Raw genomic sequence first — 19138 nt, 5'->3', positions numbered from 1 at the left:
CGGGGACTTGCTGAGATTTAACCCCTGAACGTCTGCGGACCTGGCCGCCGCCGAGCTGTAGTGGGGGACCAGGCTGGCCCTACCTGCCGGTACTTGACGTGAATGTCGGAAAACATCTTTCGGGAAAGCTCTCTGGGGCAGGGTAGGTTTCCTGACTACATAATGAGTTCTTCCTTAGTTATCTCTCTCTCTCTGTCTCTCCTTTTTCATCCGTCCCCCAAATCTCTCAATCGGATTCGCTGTATGCTTCCATTCTAACTTTCTTCCTGTCCTCCCTAGTCCTTCTCACCCCACAGAACTGAGGCATGCCTCTGTTAAAATGCAGATTGCTGGGCCCCACTCAAGAGTTTCCCTCTCAGTAGGTCTGTCGTGGGAGCCCAGCTTCTCCAGTGGTCCTGAGGCTGCAGGTCCTGGAACCACACTTTGAGAACCGCTGCCTTAAAAATAAATAATGCTCAGGAATTAATCCCTGAGTTGCTGGGAAGCTGGATTTTCATCTACTTTGCTATCAAGAAAGGCCATGGGGTCTCTTTCTAAAATGTTTGCTTGACAATACAGTACACACTGTGGCCCAAAGATCAGGGTGAGAAGGAACTGAAGCAGGGAGAGGGGTGGCATCAGCATAGGAAAGGATATTGCTGTGTCCTTGGAAATATCTTAGGAAATAAGGTAGGGAGGTATATAGAAATAGGAAATAATAGAAGAAGTATTGAGACAGGTGAGACATGTGACTTGGGTTAAGACGTCAGAAGAAAAGGTATAGGTGTGAGAAAATGGTGACTGGTTGAAGTGGTAGTTGATGTAGAGGAAGAGAGCTTTCCATCCAAGCCCAAGACCATCTTCCAATTTATGAAATCTTAGGGATCCGTGAAGGTAAGCTGATAAAGAGTAAGGAACTTGTTTGCCTCCAGCCATCCAAAGTGGGGAGTGCAGATGCTTTTTTTTAAAAACAGCTTTACTGAGGGATAAGAGGCATACAGTAATCAGGGAATGTTTACAGTATATACAGTTCACTAAGTTTTGCGGTATGTGGAACCATGACCTCAATGAAAAGAGGGAACACATCCAGTTACCCCCGAAGTTTCCTCCTCTTGGGAATCCCTTTCTTTCCTCCCACACCTGTTCTGCTGTTACTGTAGTTACTATTTTCTAGAGATTTATTTAAATGGAATTAAACAGAATGCACTCTTTTTTTTGCACTCAGACTTCTTTCACTGTGCATTGTTATTTTGAGCTGTATCTACATTGCTGTGTATATCAATAGTCCACTCCTTTTTGTTGCTGATAAGTATATATCACATAAACAAATTGCATATACCATGATTTGTTTATCCAGTCACTAGTTGATGGACATCTAGGTTATTAACAGTGTTTTCACTGTTACAAATAACGCTGCTATGAACATTCATCACAAGTCTTTATATGGACATGTGCTTTTTTTCTCTTTCTTGGTTTTGTGTATGTTTAACATTTTAAGAAACTGCTACACTGTTTTTCAGAGCGGCTGAACCATTGTGCATTCCCACAGCAGTGTATGAGAATGCCATAGTTGACATACTACTTGTGACAGGTTTCCAGGAAAAAAGTCTGGGGAAGTTAATCAAAGGTTAATTCTCATGCACAAATATAAGGGTTTTGTTAAGCCTTACCCCAGAACTGATGATGTGAACATAACTTTTCTGGGTGTTTAACCAAGGAAATCAGATTATCCTAGATTGCTTGCTTTGTGGAGTCTTCCCAGAGATGTTATGTTCTGTGTATGAGTCTAAGAAGTCAGCTTGGAGTTTGCCAATTTGATGGATTGGCCCAAACAAACCTAGACCCAACTGTGGTCCACATCAGCTGACACCGAGCAGATTCCTCTCAGTAAGGTAAACGGAGTTTAAAGGTTTCTAGAGAAATAGGGGTGGTTACTAATACACTATTTCTTTCTCTTTCTTTCTTTCTTTCTTTCTTTCTTTCTTTCTTTCTTTCTTTCTTTTTTCTTTTGGTCTTTTTAGGGGTGCACTTGTGGCATATGGAAGTTCCCAGGCTAGGGGTCGAATCAGAGCTGCAGCAGCTGCAAGCCTATGCCACAAACACAGCAACACAGGGTCCAAACTGTATCTGTGACCTACACCACAGCTCATGGCAATGCTGGATCCTTAACCCACTGAGCAAGGCCAGGGATCAAGCCCGCATCTTCATGGACACTAGTTGGGTTTGTAACCAGATGAGCCACAACCGGAACTCCATCACCCACCAATATTTCTACCTGATTTCTATTTCCTTTTCCATTTCTTCTTGGGGGTAAACTAGGCCAAACTAACATATATCTGATTTAGGCATAGATTTTAGAGCAATGGTTCTTAATCTTTGAGATGATGTAATTTCTTTGAGAATATAATGAAGACTATGCACTTCTTCTTCAGAAAGTTGAACATGAAGACCTTCATGAGAACTGTTGCTTATAATGTATTATATTTTATTAGACATTAATTTCCTTTGATACGTAGACTAAATAAGCAATGTGCACAAAGAGTGAACTTCAGTCTAAAAAAGTCAGTCTCTAGTTTCAGGTAAAAAACAGATATAAATCCAAATTTTGAAGCCACATTAAAAAAGATTCCCTTTCCCTTTGACCAAGTAAATATGAATGAGTAGGCTGCTGCTATTTGTTACGAATAAGACATCTGAATTATGGGCAGTGTGACACTCTTGACATGTAAATGTGTATGTCCAGTTGACTTTGACTTTTTAAAATTTTAATTAAAAAAATTTTTTTACAGTCCAAGTCTCTTACTTTCTGCAAAGCACTTATCATGTTATGAATTCAAAGGGAAAGGGTTCCAGCAGCTTAGGCTCCTTTGCATTGGTTCTCATAAAGTGTGCTTTTCTGGGAGGAGCAGGCTGGTGCTTCAGTTGAACTGCTTCCTTTTTTGGCTTCTTTGTTTTTCTGATCATTTCCCTTCACATGTTTTAGGAAGCCATTTCAGCTCTTAGAGGAGATGTGGGATCGCATGTTGATTCTCTTGGCAAGAATCTTGCCCTTGTTTGGTTAGAGCCATGCAAATAGCATGCTGGTAATGCTGTAGACTCTTCTAGTTTTGCCATGGTAACATTTGTAGGGCATCCCCTTTTGAACAGTGCCCATTCCCTTAGTATCTACAGTATCACCTTTCTTATAGATTCATGTGTATGTGGCCAAAGAAACAACTCCGTGTTTTCTAAAAGGCCTAGAGAACACAGAGTGGGTATCCCTCCTCTCTCCCTTTGTTTTAGCCATTTTGGCAAATTACTGGAAGATGGGGGTGCTGGCCAAAAGGAAAAGCAACTTTGACCTTTTAAAAAACAGAACTAGTGCTGAAAATTCAGATTCAGAAAGGGAAATAATGGCCAATTATTAATTAGAGTTCCCTAGGTTCACTTTGACCGAGATGAGTAGGCTTGTATCAGAAGCACCAGAATTCGCTAAGATCTTTAGTGTTGAATTAAGATCAAATCATTTCTTTTGTCTTAAGTCAAATGAGGTCCTTGGCATCAATCTGAAAAGTCTTCAACTTCAAACCAAGTCCCTTGGCCAAGGGACTTGGCCAAGTTTGTATTTATCACATTGTTGTGGTTTGAATTGTGTCCCCCCGCCCCAAAACAAAGATATCTTTAACTCCTAACCTCTGATACCTGTGAATATGACTTTACTTGAAAATAGGGTCTTTGCAGATGTAATCAAGTTAAGATGGGGTCGTACTGGATTAAGATGGACCCTGATCCAATGACTGGTATTATATAAGAAGAGATAAATTCAGACTCAGAGAAGACTCACAGAGAGCAGAGGATGATGTTATCCAAATGTGGAGGCAGAGATTAAAGTAATGCAGCCATAAGGGAAAGAGTGCCAAGGACCGCCAGCAACCACCAGAAAATAGGACACAGGCATGGAATCCGTCCTTCCCTAGCGCCTTCAGAAGGAGCAGGGTCCTGCCAGCACCTTGATTTTGTAACCTCCAGAACTATAACAGAATAAATTTTGCTGTATTAAGCCACTCTGTTTGTGGTACCAGAGATGCAGTGTGCTTTAACAAATACCTGAAAATGTAAGTGTGGCTTTAGAATTGGGTAATGACTAGAAGCTGGAAGAGTTTTGAGGCTCATGATACAAAAAGTCCAGGTTGCTTGAAGAGGTTTTTGCTAGAAATATGGATTAAAGGTGATTCAGGCAAGGGCTCAGAAGGAAGTGAAAAGAACAGGAGAGGAATCCTCTGTCATCTTAAAGAATACACATATTGTCATGAAAAAAATTTTGCTGTAAATAATAAGCATTAAAAATACTTCTGGGGAGTTCCCGTCGTGGCGCAGTGGTTAACGAATCCGACTAGGAACCATGAGGTTGCGGGTTCAATCCCTGCCCTTGCTCAGTGGGTTAACGATCCGGCGTTGCCGTGAGCTGTGGTGTAGGTTGCAGACGCGGCTCGGATCCCGCGTTGCTGTGGCTCTGGTGTAGGCCGGTGGCTACAGCTCCGATTCAACCCCTAGCCTGGGAACCTCCATATGCCGCGGGAGCGGCCCAAGAAATAGCAACAATAACAACAACAACAAAAAAGACAAAAGACAAAAAAAAAAAAAAATACTTCTAGAGTTCCCGTCATGGCTCAGTGGCTAACGAATCTGACTAGCATCCATGAGGACACAGATTTGATCCTTGGCCTTGCTCAGTGGGTTAAGGATCTGGTGTTGCTGTGGGCTGTGGTGTAGGTCACAGACAAGGCTTGGATCCTGTGCTGCTGTGGCTGTGGTGTAGGCTGGCGGCTACAGCTCCGATTCAGCCCCTAGACTGGGAACCTCCATATGCCATGAGTAAGGCCCTAAAAAATAAATAAATAAAATAAATACTTGTGGTGAAGAGTTCCCATATGGCTCAGTGGGTTAAGGATCAGATGTTGACATTGCTATGGCAAGAGTTTGACCCCTGGTCTGGGGACTTCCACATGCTGTGGTTGTAGCCCAAACCAACAAAAACCAAAATTTTGGTGGGGTCTCAGACAGAAAAGGAGAAAACTTTATTGGAAACTGGAGAAAAGGTGATACTTGTTATAAAGTAGTAGAAGCTTGGCTGAATTATGTTCTACTGTTGGGTGGAAAGTAGAGCTTGTAAGTGATGACCTTGGATATTTAGCTGAGGATATTTCCAAGCAAAATGTGTAAAGTGCGGCTTAATTTCCCTTTGCTGATTATAGTAAAATGTGAGAGAAAAGGGAGAAATTGAGGAAGGAACTGTTAAGCAGGAAGAAATAAGTACTTACGATTTGGAAATTTCTCAGCTTATGCAGATGGCATGCTCTGGAGACAAGGCCATGAGTTTGGTAAAGAGATCAGTTCTGTGATTCATGGATCCAATCAACCATCTCAGCAGAAACCAGGAATAGAAATGGGGTTATCCATAGGAAGGGTCTGTGGAGGACCCTTTTAACCAACTGTGTGAATCCCTTGATATCCATAAAGATCAACATGGTTCTTGAGAATGATTTATCACCAGAAACACTGCCAGCTTGGACTGAGTTTGATAGAGACAGGACTAAATAAAGACTTGGACTGTCAGACTTTTGGGATTTCACTTGCAAGAAATGGGGTGCCCAGAGGGTGGGTTCAATACTGAGGGTGGAGGCATCAAGGCCACCTCAGCTGGGAGTTGCTTAGGGGCCAATGGCACCTAGGTGGCCCAGAGACTAGGGTTGATAGGGTTTCCTCTGGCCTAAAGGACATATAAAGTCACAGAGGAATTTGGGAACTCTAAAATATTTGGAAATTAAACAACCCAGATCTAAATAACCTATGGTTAAAAGAAGAAATCAGAAGAGAAATTAGAAAATGTTTTAAAGTGAACAAAAATGAAATGCAACATATAAAATGTTTTAGGGTGCAGCCAAAGCAGTGCTTAGAGGAAATTTTTTAGCTTTGAAATACCTATATTAGAAAAGAAAATCTCATATCAGTAACACAAGTTTCCACCTTAAGAAACCTAAAAGAGTTCCCTTGTGGCTCAATGGGTTATGGATCTGACATTGTCACTGCAATGGCTCAGACTGCTGCTGTGGTGCAGGTTTGATTCCTTGTCTGGGAGCTTGATTTAAAAAAAAAAAAATTGATAAGCCTTCACTAGACTGACCAAAGAAAAAAGAGATGAACAAAAGCCAAGACCTTGTAGAACCCTAAGGAAATTTGAAAGAGAATAATTGTTTACTATAAACAACTTTATGCCAACACACATGAAATGGATAGATTTCTAGAAAAATACAGATTACTAAAATTGACTGAAAAAGAAATAGAAACTGAATAAATATATGTAAAGAAATTGAGTTGGTAATAAAAAATTTTCTAACAAAAGCCAGGCCCAGACGACTTTACTAGTGAATTATATCAGTTTAAGAATAATACCAGTCTGCTGCCAGAACCACTAGTCCTGCACCAGGATGCTTCAGAGCCTCATTAAGAATGTTTGGATCCCCATGAAGCCCTACCATATACCCAAGTTTACCAGGAGATTTGAGTAGGAATGGGGTTTATGGGACTCATCATCTACAAAATCAGGAGTGCTGATAAAAGAAATAAAGCCTTGAAAGCTTCCAGTCCCACGTCTGCTCATGGCCACCACAAACCCACTCTACTCAGATAGGACGTTGACTTGGCCGTGCTGTGGGATCATGGGACGTCCTGTCCACTTGTAGCAGTGCCACTGCCCTGCAGGTATAAACGTACCCATGAGACAACCCCCCCCCCAAAAAAAAGAATAATACCAATTTGGAGTTCCCATTGTGCCTCTGCAGAAATGAACCAGACTAGTATCCATGAGGACACGGGCTTAATCCCTGGCCCCACTCAGTGGGTTAAGGATCTGGCATTGCTGTGAGCTGAGGTAAAGGTTGCAGATGAGGCTTATATCTGGCACTGCTGTGGCTGTGACCAGCAGCTGTAGCTCTGATTCGACCCCTAGCCTGAGAATTTCCATGCAGCAAACCTGTGGCCCTAAAAAATAAAATAATAATAATAATAATAATAATAATAATAATGTCCTTCACAATCTCACCCAAAAAATAAAAGAGGACAGTAATTATCCTGATACCAAAGCCAGACAAAGGTATCATGGAAAACAACAGACCAATATCTCTAGCAATATGACACAAAAATTCTCAATCAAATATTAGTAAATTAAACTCATTAATATATTTTAGCAATTATATATCATGACCAATGGAATATAAAAAAATTTTTAATTATCATTGATTAACAATGTTCTCTCAATTTCTGCTATACAGCAGAGTGACCTAGTTATACATATATATAGACATTCTTTTTTTCGTAATATCTTCCATCATGTTCCATTACGGGTGATTGGGTATAGTTCTCTGTGCTATACAGCAGGATCTCATTGCTTATCCACTCCAAATGCAATAGTTTGCATCTACTAACCCCGAACTCCCAGTCCCTCCCCCTCAGCAACCACAATTCTGTTCTTTATGTCCATGAGCTTATTTCTGTTCTATAGATAGGTTCATTTGTGCCATATTTTAGATTCCACATATAAATGATATCATAAGGTATTTGTCTCTTTCTGACTTACTTCACTTAGTGTGAGAATCTCCACTACTATCCATGTTGCTGCAAATGGTATTATTTTGTTCTTTTTATGATTGAGTTGTATTCCACTGTATATATGTATCACATCTTCTTAATCCTTTCATCTGTTGATGGACATTTAGGTTGTTTCTATGTCTTAGCTATTGTGAATAGTGCTGCAATGAACATAGGGGTACATGTTATCTTTTTTCTTTTTTCTTTTTTGCTTCTTTTTACGGCCGCACTCGTGGCATGTGGAGTTTCCCAGGCTAAGGATCTAATCGGATCTACAGCTGCCATCCTATGCCACAGACACAGCAACACCAGATCCGAGCCACGTCCTCGACCTACCCACAGCTCATAGCAATGCCAGATCCTTAACCCACTGAGCAAAGGCAAGGATCGAACCACAACCTCATGGTTCCTAGTCAGATTCGTTTCTTCTGTATCATGATGGGAACTCCCATGTATCTTTTTGAATGAAAGTTTTGTTTGGGCAAGTTTTGTTTGTTTGGGCACAGATGTATGCCCAGGAGTGGGATTGCTGGATCATGTAGTATTTATATATTTAGTTTTCTGAGGAACCTCCATACTGTTTTCCATAGTGGTTGTACCAATTTACATTCCCACCAACAGTGTAGGTGCATTCCCAAGCTTGTCAGTTTATTAGGTCCCATTAGTTTATTTTTGTTTTTATTTCTATTGCCTTGGGAAACAGGCATTTATATGGTTGACATCAGGGAATGTTTTGCCTATGTTCTTTTCTAGGAGTTTGATGGTGTCTTGTCTTAGGTTTAAGTCTTTAAGCCATTTTGAGTTTATTTTTGTGCCTGGTGTAAGGATACATATTCTAGTTTCATTGATTTACATGCAGCTGGCCAGTTTTGCCAGCACCACTTGATGAAGAGACTTTCTTTTTCCCATTTTATATTTTTGCCTCCTTTGTTGAAGACTAATTGAACGTCGATGTCTGGGTTTATTTCCAGGTTCTCTATTCTGTTCCAATCAAGTGGAATTTATCCTAGTAATAAAGTTTGGTTTAACATCCAAAACCAAATTAATGTATTTAGAGTCTTAAATACTTCACTCTCAAAAATGTTCACCAATAAATAGAATGCCTGAGTATTGGCATAATCACAATATAATATTATTACAAATGATAGTGTACAGTGCATATCTACACAAAACTGTATGAATTTCTTAATGTTGAAAGAAGCCTGACTTAAAAGAGTGCATATTGAATTCCATTTCTATAAAGTACAAAAACAGGCAAGACCAATCTATCATGTTCAAGGTTCAGTGTAGTTGCTTTCTTTTAGGCCTATAGGAGGGTAATGGCTTGAAGAGAGCATGAGAGAACTTCTGAGGACTGATAACACTCTGTTGCTTCATCTAAGTGCCAGTAACAAGAGTGTGTTCAATTTAGGACAATTCAGAAGACTGTATATGCAGTTATTTACTTGTAAAATCAGCATTACTGATACTACATGGCTGGTCTGCATTCAAAGCATGACAATATAAGCCAAAGGCACAATTTTTTATTATGATGCTTCATCTTAAATTCTGAGACCACTCTACCTGCCTGTTCCATCTCATTCTCTCCCCATCAGCTATCCGTTTATCCTCAGTTTTTCTCCCCAGTCACACATTTTTTTTTCTACAGATATAATTACATCTCCACTATCCTTAACAAACAAATGAACACATTTTAATTTTGTTGCCTAGACCAACCAGTGTCCTCTCTTTTTCCTTGTGAAAGGAATTATCTATTCTAAGGGCCATACCATACACTTGTTAACCCCTGGCAAGGACATTCCACTCTCTCTAGCCCTTCTTCCACACCTCACCCCAATCCCAGCATCATCTTAGTTCTCACCTTCTCCAGCTCTCTGATGCTTCTCCTGCTCACTTGTTCCCTCTCCCTAGACCCTCTCCTAGCTTTTATGTTTGAGCCAGCTGTGCCCTTCTTCTCCAAGAAGCTCCTCCTCTCCACCAGTTCTTCCTTGTCCCACCTCCAAACATTGGTATTTCATAACTCCATGTTTATTTCTCACAAGATCTACCTTGGTAATGTCATTCCCTTCTCATCTTCAATCATACTTTCAGATCCTAGTAAATCTTTTCAAGTTCACATTTTTAACCGCCTGTGCTCTTTTTCTCATCCCTTTGGCCTTTAATCCACTCTACAAAGCACTATCAGATACTGCCTCGAAGTACAAGTCTGGCCACCTCACATGTAAATGGTCTGCATTGTTACTAAATATGTTCCTAATTCGTTAACCTGGCATTTGAAATTCTTTGAAACCGACCCTAACCCATCCTTTAGCCTAGGTTCCGGCCAACCAAGATGCTGGGGAAATTCCCCAGTATGCCTTGAACTTCCCACCGCTGTGCTCTCCTCCTGCTGCTCCCTACTGCTCCCTACGTGGTAAACACTGTGCTCCTTTTTTTATCTTTATTTTTATTTTTTAATTTTTTTTGTGAAATTTTATGTTTATTTTTTACAGAATAAAATACATACATTTAAACACAATTACATTCACACAGATTATTATATCATGGATCTTAAGAAACATATTAAGTGACTCCCACTAGAGAAGTGGAATGGAAAATATGCTGAGACAAATAGGAAATTTATTCTATACTTTATCCCATTTTTATGGCTTTCATCTTTACAACTTAGTTTTATCTATTACATTTCAATTTTCCTTTAAACATTAGCATTATATTAAAATTGTTATATTATGCAACTATAATTTATAAAGAAGAAAGCCTTATACACCATTAAATATTTTATATAGCATAATAAAAAGAATAACTTAACTGGTAAGAATAACAAAAATAATACACCCTCTGAAAATAAGTAAAATATAAAATGCATAAATTGGTTAAAAAACAATGTAACTATATAAATATGTCCTCACAATTTGTTACATCTTATTGATTCTTCAATATAGGCACTACACCATTCTAGGTGATGTGATAAACAAGACATTATAGTTTAAACCTACATTTCACTCATTGAACTAGGCTCAGCTGGAGTAGCACGTTCTACAAGAAAAGAAGTGGCCTTCTCCCGCTTGGCCCCAGCCCCTAATGCCCTTGAAGTAACAGTACGGTCAATCTCCGCTTTGCACCCTCATCATGCCTGGGTAGCAGCCCTTTCCCTAACTCCTCCCCGTAGCTTCTAGAACTGTCATTGCAGAAAGTAAACGTGTTTGTGGTGTGTGAATGTGACCTGGTTCTTTCCTCCAACTTTACAGGCAGTGGGTTCTATTTTTATCTCCTTGCGGCTATACGAAGCTCTACTTCTCTTTCTTTTTTCCTCCCTCCGTCGCCGCTCAACAGTTTTTGACCTGGGGTTGTCCCACCAGATCCCACCAGATCCCACCCAGACCCGCGCCCCTTCTCCGCGTCCCCAGCCGCGCGCCCGCCACAGAGCTGTAGTCCTCCGGGCCGCCTAGAGGGGCGAGCCGCCCCCCACTTCCGGCGTGCGCCGGCGGAGGCTGTTCTGGTCCCCGCCTGGGGTCGGTCCCCGCAGCCCGCGGAGCGAAGGGTGAGTGAGGCGGTCCGGTGGCGCGGCCCCGGGTGCTTTCTAAACCACCCCAGTCCTGCCTCGGCCCTCCCCGCCTCCTCGCTTCCTCCTGCCTGGGTCCCGGGCAGAGCGTGCGGCTGTACCAGGTGGCGCCCCTCGACCCTGCGGTCCGCCTGCCCATCTCTCCGTCCGCCCATCCTTTCTTTGGTTTGTCTGTGCCAGTTCCTCCACCCGGCCTTGGGTCTACCGACTCCGCGAACCCTTACCGGGTGCCTCCTTCGGACCAGGCAGCTAGCGGAGGTGTCGGAGCGGCACTGACAGAATCCTTCCTCCCGCTTCGCGCGCCCACAGCTCGCTCTTGAGTCCAATCTCAGCCGTCCTTCATGACCGTCCCTCCCCGCTGCAGTCTAGGTTAGGTTCTTACGAGTCATTCTCAGAACAGTTTCTACTCTCCCCTTTGGAGTTGTTATCACGATTAAATTAGGGAATTCGGTGCGCTTTTTGTTTAACATCTGCCTCTCCCTACTATTTTTAAGTTCCATAGTGCCAGGATACTGTCTTATTCATAACTCCTTGCTCAGTGCCTAGTACCAGAGCCTGCACAAAGTAGACACTCCGTGAATAAATATTGTGAGACAATTGTGCGAAAAACAGGCTCTCTTCAAAAGGGTTCTTGGTTTGCTGGGGCAAGCAAATGTGAAAGGGCAGTTCAGATGAGTACACCTCTAAGAGTATGGACTCTGGAGTCAGACCATTAGATTTCAAAACAGTCCAGACTACATCACATCTCAGCCATGTTACCTGAGACAAAGTGTATAACTTCTCTTTCTCTTTTGTAAAACAGTAGAGCTTAGAGTGCTGTGAAGGTGAAATAAAGGAAGACACTGAAAACGGGTAGACAGTGCTTGACTCTGTAGTAAAAGCTCAATTAGTGCTTTCTGTTACAATTAAATAGGCAAACAATGCAGATACATGCTACTGCAGTAAACCCAAGAGGTTCTTGGGTTGCTTAAACTAAGAGCTAACTGGGACCACAGGTGCCTCCAGCCTCCCATCTGTGTTCCCTAGACAACAGTGTAAACGATTGACACTTGAATCCACATTTCTGGTCCAAAGCAGTCAACTTATGCCCCCCCCACTGACTAGGCTGCTTTCTCACGTTTACACTATAAGAAAGTAGAAAGGAGCTCTCCCCTGAAACACAGCAGTGCCTCTCTCCAGAATTCCCTTCTATGGGATGTTGAAGAGTCAGAGGACAAATACTCCTTTTACTCACCCCTGAGTGATAAGTTTCCCCAGTAAAGCCTACCCATGCCTTTGGATATGAAAATTTGCCTTTCCCTTGCCCCATATCCACCATGTGTTAAGTACCTACAATGAACCAAGTGTTTTTAAATGTAAGTTTTATTATTATTCGTGTACAGTGAGGTCAACAGATCAGGAGATGATTGCCATTGAAGAGGTAGTTTGTTACACTTCCCAAGACAGGGGGCATGCCATCCCTATAGACCCACGTGGGGAAGCACCAGGGTCAGTTAATGGGGAAGTGAGGGGAAAATGAGCAGGAGCCTTTATTGTGGTTTCTGTGGGAAGAAACAGATGAGGCAAGGTAAGCAGGTTTAGGATTCACTTAGTCTGAGTAATTTTATGGGCTTTGAGGCATAGGGGTTGTCCCTAATTGTCTGGCACCTGGCTCTGCTGTGATTAGGGCAGGGAAATGGTGGCCCTTGATGTGAAAGCCTCTTAGAAGAGGTGGTGGAGGGGTGGGCTCTGGATGGGTTGGCTTGCATGTGAAAGGAAAGCTTGCCAGCAAGTTTACTATCTTGGGGTATGCTAGCCCTGGGAAGAGCAGGCAGTCCCTCCAGTGTCAGCAAGGCCTCAGATGTCAAAGCATCAGAACAAAAAGACATGCTTAGTACACCAAGCACAACTCTAGATGTTTTATGCTATTTCCAATTTCCATAATAGCATTGAAATGAAAGCATTATTAACTTTTTCTTTTCTTTCTTTTTTTTTTTTTTTTTTTTTGTCTTTTTAGGGCTGCACCCAGGGCATGTGGAAGTTCCCAGGCTAGGTGTTGAATCTGAGCCACATCTGCAAACTACACCACAGCCCATGGCAACACTGAATCCTTAACCCAGTGAGCAAGGCCTGGGAAAAAACCCACGTCCTCATGGATAGTAGTTGGTTCTTTATCGCTGAGCCACAGCAGGAATGCCCAACTCTATTTTTAATGGAGTTTAACGGAGATTCTGAGTGGAATCTCAGAAAGGTTCAATTGGTTCCTAATGTCATACAGCTAGTAAGAGACTGCACTGTGATTCTAGATTGTTGGGTCACCTGGCTCCAAAGCTGGTGCTCTTCCTGTAAGCTAAATAATCTCCCTGCAGTATGAGAATTGGAGACATTTTTCATACCTGATTAGGCATTTGACGATGTTGACTACTGTCACTTTGAAACTCTCCTTGACTATACTGACACTCATTGTTTCGTATCTATAGCACCTACTATGTACCATACATTGGATTGGGTGATGGAGATACAGTGGTGAGCAAAAATGTTGATGTAGCTTACAGTCAAATTGTAGAGAAGAGAGGTAATACCCCAGTAATTGCACTGAAGTATTGATACTGACAGAATGAAAGAAGTGCTCTGAGGGAAAGGAACGCAATTCTCTTGCATGGTGTCTCTCATGACTTCTTGACTGGCCCAGGGTTCTCAACCCTGCCTACACATCAGAATCACTTGCAGAATGTTTTACAGATGTAAAACTCCACCCCACTCAGGCTGAAATGCAGCCCAGCATCTGATTTGAGTGCAAAGAGAGCCTCACCTTGGTTCAAGGATTTTTTTTGTTTGTTTGTTTTTGTTTTTTTTAGGGCTGCACCTGAAGCATATGGAAGTTCCCAGGCTAGGGGTTGAATCAGAACTGCAGCTGCTGGCCTTCACCACAGTCACAGCAATCCCAGATCCGAGCCGCATCTGTGACCTACACCACAGCTCACAGTAATGCTGGATCCTTAACCCACTGAGTGAGGTCATGGATTGAACCCACATCCTCATGCATACTAGTCGGGTTTGGTACCACTGAGCCACAACAGGAACTCCTTTTGTCTTGTTTTTGCTTTTGTTTTTTAAAAACTAGTCAGAGGAATAGGATCAGATTTGCAGTTTGGAGTCACTGTGATTACTCTCTAACCAGACTGTGGGTTATTGTGCAGTGTGACAGGATAGTTGCTGGAATGAAGATGGTGGTGGTGGAGATGGGGAAGGACATATTCTGGAGACAGGAAATCAAATCAATAGGACTTAATTTGCCTTAAATACTGGAAGGAGGTGTTAGGGATGCTTCCAGGTTTCTGGCAGTGTAGCCAGATGGTTGCTCCTACTTCCTAAGCGGGGACCAGTGGGAGGGAACAGATTGGGGTGGGAGGAATCATCAATTAGTTATGGATGTGCTGAGTTTGAGGGCCTTTTGAGAAATTCAAGAGGAGTTATGATGGAAGTGAGTCACAGAGGATAAATAGGGTTGGGGCTCAGATGGGAGGTCCAGACTAGAGATGGCTGGGTAAGGATGAGATTGCCTGAAAGAGAGTGTGAACAGTGGTGGACCTAGGGTTGAAACTCTGATATAGAGGGGCACTTGTGAAGGAGATGGACAAGGGGCAGCGACAGTGCTTCATGATGAAAAGCTTCCTTTCAGCTGCCCATGGAGGACAAATTGGTGAGGGATGATATTTATCATAAAAATTGAACCCTGGAGTTCCCTGCTGGCCTAGAAGTTTAAGGATCTGGCATTGTCACCACTGTGGTGTGGGTTGGATCCCTGGCTTGGAAACTTTTGTATGCTGTAGATGCATTCAGAAATAAAATTGAATCCTGCCATACACATATTAAAAAAAAATTAAGACAATGGAATAGACCACTATTTCTGAGAAATAAAAGAGAATAAACTAGTTATTTATACAAAAACATGCATGGATCTCAAAAGCATTTTGATAAAAGAAGGAACACAGACATAGAGGAATATGTACCTAATGTTTCTTTTTTTATAACTTTTTAGAACGGCAGAACAGTTGGGACAGAAATCAGATCTGTGGTTTCTGGGGACCAGAATTAGAAGAAGGGATTAATTTCAAAGTGGCATGAGGGAACTGATACAAATGTTCTATATGTCAATTCTTAAGGTAGTTCCATAAATAAACACATTTGTCAAAACTCAAAAAATAAAAAAATAAAAGCAAAATGCATGGCATAGCCCAGTGATCATTAGGTAAAGGACACACATCAGTGTGATACAGCCCTTGGTAAATGCACAGGTTTGCACTGTCATGGGATTTCTTAAATGTCAATTGTCATAACAAGAGCTAAAGAAATGTATTTAGTATTTTTCAATACACCAAAATTAAGAAGGAAAATATCCCCAAGTTTCTCTCTGTTTCGATCTTTCCTTTCTCACTCTGCCCCAGGCTCTGGCCCAGGGATTTTTACCCTGCTTGCACTGCAGAAGCACTTATGGCACTTAGTGAGGCCACACCCATGAAAAATTCTCTTTCAACAAGTCTGTCCTGAGGACAATGCTCCATGGCTGATTCTGAGCCATACCCACCAGTCTGGCCTTTCTGAATCACCTGCCTTTGCCTCAGTGGCCACATCCTCTCATACGCACTGTCCTCTGAATGACCTTCCTCTACATCTTCACCCGTTTCACTTATATCAGATGCTGCTCAGATGTTTCCTCCAGGCAGGAAGTTCTCCCTCGTCTTAGTCATCTTTCCACATGCTACCCTGTCTGGTTCCCTCCATCCTTGGATGTATCTCATCATTTTGCCTGTCACTTTCTCATACTAAACTAGGAGTCCTTAAAGACAGACTTTTTTTTTTTTTTTTTTTTTTTTGGTGTTTTTGCCTTTTGTAGGGCCACACGCATGGCATGTGGAGGTTCCCAGGCTAGGGATCTAATCAGAGCTGTAGCCACCAGTCTACACCACAGCCACAGCAACGCTGGATCCGAGCCACATCTGGATCGGCAACACCGGATCCTTAACCCACTGAGCAAGGCCAGGGATCGAACCTGCAACCTCATGGTTCCTAGTCGGCTTCATTAACCACTGAGCCACGATGGGAACTCCAAAGACAGACATTTTAATCCCGAAAGTCCTATTTAGTACACTGCCTAACACATACCTCATGTATTTTTTGAGATAACGGATGAAGGAATCCATTCTTCTTTCCTTTGTGCTGTCTCAGAACCTTGCAACTTAAAGTCAAGAATAATTCTTCCTTATTTTTACATTCACCATGGCCATTCTACACCACAGCCACAGCAACTCAGGATCTGGGCCGAGACTGTGACCTATACCTACCACAGCTTACAACAACACTGTGTCCTTTATCCACTGAGCAAGGCCAGGGATTGAACCTGCATCCTCATGGATACTAGTCAGATTCGTTTCCGCTGAGCCATGATGGGAACTCCTCCATGACCTTTTCCTAACATTTTCACCCTCATTCCTTTCATTTTTTAAAATTTTATTGGCGTATAGTTGACTTACAATGTCAATGTCAGGTGTACAACAAAGCAAATTAGTTATACATTTATATGTATCCCTCCTTTTTCAAATTCTTTCCCATATAGGTTATTATGGAATACTGAGTAGATTTCCCTGTGCTATGCAGTAGGTCCTTCTTAGTTACCTATTCTGTATATAGCAGTGTGTATATGTTGTCCCAACCTCCTAATTTACCCCCCCCCCGACATTTCCCCTTTGGTAACCATAAGTTTGATTTTGAAATTTGCAAGTCTGTTTCTGTTTTGTAAATAAGTCATTTTGTGTCATTTTATTAGATTCCATGTGTAAGTGATATCATATAATATTTGTCTGACTTCCTTTACTTAGTATGATAATCTCTAGGTCCATTCATGTTGCTGCAAATGGCATTATTTCATTATTTTTTATGGCTGAGTAATATTCCATTATATATATGTACCACAAGTTTTTTTTTTTTTTTTTTTTTTTTTGTCTTTTTAGGGCTGCACCCGAGACATATGGAAGTTCTCAGGCTAGGGGTCCAATCAGAGCTGCAGTTGCCAGTCTATATCACAGCCACAGCAACACCAGATCTGAGCCTCATCTGAGACCTACACCATAGCTCCCAGCAATGCCTGATCTTTAACTCACTGAGCAGGGTCAGGGATCAAACCTGCATCCTCACGGATATTAGTCGGGTTTGTTACCACTGAGCCACAATAGGAGCTGCTGTAAAACATCTTCTTCATCCATTCCTCTGTCATTGGACATTTAGGTTGCATCCATGTCTTGGCTATTGTAAATAGCGTGCAATGAATATTGGGGTGCAGGTACCTTTTCAGATTATGGTTTTCTTTGGATAGATGCCCAGGAGTGGGATTGCTGGATGGTATCGTAGTTCTATATTTAGTTTTTAAAGAACCTCCATATGTTCTCCATAGTGGTTGCACTAATTTACATTCCCACAACAACATAGGAGAGTTCCCTTTTCTCCATACCATCTCCATCCATATTTGCAGACTTTTTGATGATGGCCATTCTGACAGGTGTAAGGTGATATCTCATAGTTTTGATTTAAATTTCTCTAGTAATGTTGAACATCTTTTCATGTGCTTTTTGGCCATTTGTGTGTCTTTTTTGATTGGGTTGTTTTTTTAATATAAAGCTGCATGAGATGTTTATATATTTTGGAGATTAACCCCTTGTTCATTACTTCATTTGCAAAGATTTTCTCCTATTCTGTGGGTTATCTTTTTGTGTTTTAATGGTTTCCTTTGCTGTGCAAAAGCTTTTAACTTTAATTAGGTCTCATTTGTATATTTTTGTTTTTATTTTCATTACTCCAGGATGTAGATTTAAAAAATAGTGCTGCAATATATGTCAAAGAGTGTTCTGCCTGTGTCTTCCTCTAGGAGTTTTATAGTATCTGGTCTTACAATTAGGTATTTAATCAATTTTGAGCTTTTTTTTTTTTTTTTTTTTTTTTCATTTTTGGCTGTCCCACAGCATATGGAGCTCCTGAGCCAGGGATCAGATCTGAGCTGTGGTTGTGACCCACACCACAGCTGTGACAATGCTCAATCCTTAACCCACTGTGCTAGGCCAGGGATTGAACCCTTGTCCCAGTGTTCCCAAGAAGCTGCCGATCCTGTTGTCCCACAGCGTGAGCTCCCATTTTGAGCTTATTTTTGCATATGGTGTTAGAGAATTTCTAATTTCATTCTTTTACATGTAGCTGTCCAGTTTTCCTAGCACCACTTATTGAGAAGACTGTCTTTTCTCCATTGTATATTCTTGTCCCCTTTGTCATAGATTAATTGACCATAGGTGTGTGAGTTTATCTTTGGGCTTTTTATCCTATTGCACTAAGCTGTGTTGCTGTTTTTGTGTCAGTACCATATTGTTTTGATTACTCTAGCTTTTGAAGTTTAATCTTACGTCAGGGAGCCTCATTCTTCCAGTTCTGTTTTACTTTTTCAAGATTGCTTTGGCTATTGCATTTCCATATAAATATTAAGCTTTTTTGTTCTAGTTTTATGAAAAATTCCACTGGTAATTTGATAGAGATTGCATTGAATCTGTAGATTGCCTTGGGTAATACAGCCATTTTGACAGTATTGATTCTTCCAATTCAAGAACATGGTATATCTTTCCATCTGTTTCTGTCATTTTGATTTCTTTCTTTAATTAGCATATTAGAATTTTCAAAGTACACATTTTTTGTCTTTTAAAGTAGGGTTATTACTAGGTATTTAACACCTTCATTCTTTTTTTTTTTTTTTTGTCTTTTTGCCTTTTCTAGGGCCACACCTGCAGCATATGCAGGTTCCCAGGCTAGGGATCTAATCAGAGCTGTAGCCCCCAGCCTACACCACAGCCACAGCAATGCTGGATCTGAGCCGCATCTGGATCGGCAACACCGGATCCTTAACCCACTGAGCAAGGCCAGGGATTGAACCCGAAACCTCATGGTTCCTAGTCG

At 41.5% G+C, this 19138-nt stretch overlaps 1 protein-coding gene and 2 pseudogenes across 2 annotated transcripts in view; 2 read left to right on the top strand and 1 right to left on the bottom strand.

Moving 5' to 3' along the window:
• The first annotated feature begins 12 nt into the window (after nt 1-12).
• ZSCAN30 (zinc finger and SCAN domain containing 30) overlaps nt 13-19138 on the top strand; it is a 28034-nt gene continuing 8908 nt past the window's right edge. Inside the window, exon 1 of one of the 2 annotated variants that reach the window (XM_003127897.6) lies at nt 13-142. The gene's annotated coding sequence lies outside the window, so the exon portion shown is untranslated. Of the gene's footprint in view, nt 143-11078; nt 11147-19138 lie in introns of those variants that run through there. The other variant, XM_084964467.1, reaches the window with a different exon arrangement.
• On the bottom strand, nt 2800-3265 carry LOC146402801 (large ribosomal subunit protein eL21 pseudogene; annotated as a pseudogene).
• LOC146402800 (ATP synthase F(0) complex subunit j, mitochondrial pseudogene) lies at nt 6341-6779 on the top strand (annotated as a pseudogene).

This window comes from Sus scrofa, chromosome 6 (genome assembly GCF_054392235.1).
Source record: "Sus scrofa isolate SSC_HxYL_T2T_F1_AM1 chromosome 6, Sscrofa_HxYL_maternal_Yorkshire_Landrace_v2.0, whole genome shotgun sequence".
NCBI lineage: Eukaryota > Metazoa > Chordata > Mammalia > Artiodactyla > Suidae > Sus > Sus scrofa.
This window is presented reverse-complemented; position numbering and strand designations above follow the sequence as displayed.